The 2,736-nt window shown below is 42.2% G+C and overlaps 1 pseudogene; it reads right to left on the reverse strand.

Moving 5' to 3' along the window:
* Nucleotides 1–416: 416 nt before the first annotated feature.
* LOC142474144 (U1 spliceosomal RNA) lies at nt 417–558 on the reverse strand (annotated as a pseudogene).
* Between the last annotated feature and the right edge of the window lie 2,178 nt (nt 559–2,736).

Genomic DNA, 2,736 nt, shown 5'->3' on the forward strand with positions numbered 1-2,736 from the left:
TAGATAGATAGAGAGATAGAGAGATAGATAGAGATTGTTTTTTGCAGCGCTCAGCAGATACATTTTTGCTGCTGCTGCTGCTGCTGCTGCTGCAGAGACTCATATTCTACAGTTCTTGGCCCTTTTTGTTTAGAATGTTTTTTTCATGAATTATATGTGTTTCCCTATTTCCCAAACCACCTGAATTTATTCCTAAATGTCTGCGCAGGTGCTTAATTGTAATTTCTCCCTGTTTGGGATGTTGCTACCTGGCTAGTTGGTGGGTGGGTGGGTGGGTGCTCCTTTTATGCCACAGTTATTGACCAGGCCCAAAGCCCAAGCAGTGGCAATAGCAGCTTGTCTGAACAAACACCTGTGCTGTGGGTGGTGGTTGTTGTTGTTGTTTTTTGTTTCTGTTTTTTCTAACAGTCCAAAAACAGGGGAGAGCGCGCACGCAGTCCCCCACTACCAGAAATTGTGCAGTCGAGTTTCCCGCATGTGGGGAAATCGCAGAGGTCAGCTAGCTCCAAGTGCAATGAGCAAGCCTCGCCCTGGGAGAGCCACCTGCAGGATCATTTTTTATTATTTTTTTTATTTTTCTATTAAATGTTTTTATATTTATTTACAGAGTTACTTTTCGGAAAATAACAAACCCCCCTTTCATTACAACAACCCATACTGTACATTTTGTTAATACATTTCATATTTCAACATTCAAATACATTTTATAATAAAGAAAAACGCTTTCCCCTCATTAACTAGCACCCTATGCAGGGACAAACACCTGTCCTGTTTTCCCTCATCCAACACATTCTCTCTCTTTCCAGCTCGCACACTCCCCATATGCTCTTCCTCCGACGGTCTCCCACCGGAGGGGAGCACCGGCCCCTTCTCTCCGATACTCCACCAAACGGACCCTCGTAGCACATTATTGCTCCTCACAATTACTTCCCCCCCTTTCCGGGAAGCTTTCTTTCTCTCTCCCTTTGGTAAGAGCATATGGGGTCCCCCCCCCCTACACTCTCACCACACTCCCTTTCACTCCCAAAACACCCCTCAATTTCTCAATCTATTAACACATCAACATTTTCCCCTCTATATTTTTCTATACATTTTGCACAAACAATAATACATTTTCCTATCCCTATAAGGAAAACCCAGATAATCTCTCCTCTCCCCACCCTTTTATACATTTTTAACCATTTTATTCCACACTTTTGGTTTCCATAATTCTCTTCCTTCATTTTCCCCCAACCGCTTCACATCCAACAGATAATATGTATACATTTTGCTCAGAACAACTCTCACACACACGTTCACTCCAATCTCTTCTCTATTATATATTAACACATTCCTTACATCCCACACCACTTCTTGTATACAGTTTATTATCTTCCACAACACGCTCCTCCTCTCCCCCTCCACCTCACACAACCCATACATCATCATATTGAATTCTAGAGTCCTGATCACTATCAGCTATTTTATCAGCTTCCCCTGACACTTCCATACCCTTCTGACAAAGCTACAATTCCAGAACAGATGGACCACTTCCTCTACTCCTCCACACCCTTCTCTAGGGCATATTTCTGACTCTGCTAGATGTCTTTTCCTCTGGAATTCCCTTACGGGCAGGCAGCTGTGCACTGCCATCCAAGTCACGTCCTTCTGAGTGTTTGTCAGCCCCTTGTGATTTACATTCTTCCACATTATTTTTAAATGCTTTTCAACCAACCACCCAACACTTTCATACTCATCTCTTTCTATAATCACTCTTGTAATTTTCTTTGATCATCCCATAGTGATCTTTCTACCCCAACCAAATCAAACTCCCTAATAAATTCCTCTATTACCCTGTAATTTTCTGGTGTCTCAAAACAAAACTTCCTCCTCAGGTCTGTATTACACAACCCTAGTTTCCTCAGCATCCCCCCCCCGCAGCATATCTCCCCATGCAGGTAGCTTTTGTTTCTTCCCCATTAATCAACTTTATACAAACTTGGATGTACTTTGCCCCCAAAATCACCTCCATCCTTGGAGCTCCTTTGCCACCTTTCACCTTTTCCTTACATACAATTTGTCTCACCAATTTTTCCTCTTTTGACCCCCAAAAAAACATAAACAGGAACCTTGTAATCTTCCTGATCCACTTTGCTGTGGCAGGGAAAACCATTCCCATGTAAAGTGAAATTGGCACAAGTACCGCTTTCGTCACCAATATATTCCCTTCTAAAGATAATTTTCTTAATGTCCAAAACTGGATTTTTCGGCTAATTTTTCCCCTATCATTTCCCAGTTTGCCTCTCCTCTAAGATCCTCATCAAATAACACCCCTAATAATTTTAGCTGTTTTTCTTCTACTGGAATCCCCCTTTTATCCAGTTCCTGCCAGGCCCCAAAAGCCTTGCAGCTGCTTTTACTCCAATTTACTTTAAAACCTGAAGCCTGGCAGAAGATTTCCACATGTAACTGAGCTCTTTTAAGGGCCATTTGATTAGTACATACCAGAGTCAGATCGTCCATGTATCCTAAAACTTTTATATTTCTCCTCCCACTCCCAGGTATTTCTACGCCTCTTATCACTTTGTCACTTCTGATGCTCTGCAAAAGCGGTTCTATTGCGCATATAAAGGCCAAAGGTGACAGCGGACAACCTTGCCTCACCCCTGACTTTACCTGTATCCTTTCTGACAAAAACCCATTAACTAGGGCTCTACTAAATATATCCCTGTACAAACATTTTATCCAATCTACAAC

The sequence above is a fragment of the Ascaphus truei genome, assembly GCF_040206685.1.
Source record: "Ascaphus truei isolate aAscTru1 chromosome 13 unlocalized genomic scaffold, aAscTru1.hap1 SUPER_13_unloc_8, whole genome shotgun sequence".
NCBI lineage: Eukaryota > Metazoa > Chordata > Amphibia > Anura > Ascaphidae > Ascaphus > Ascaphus truei.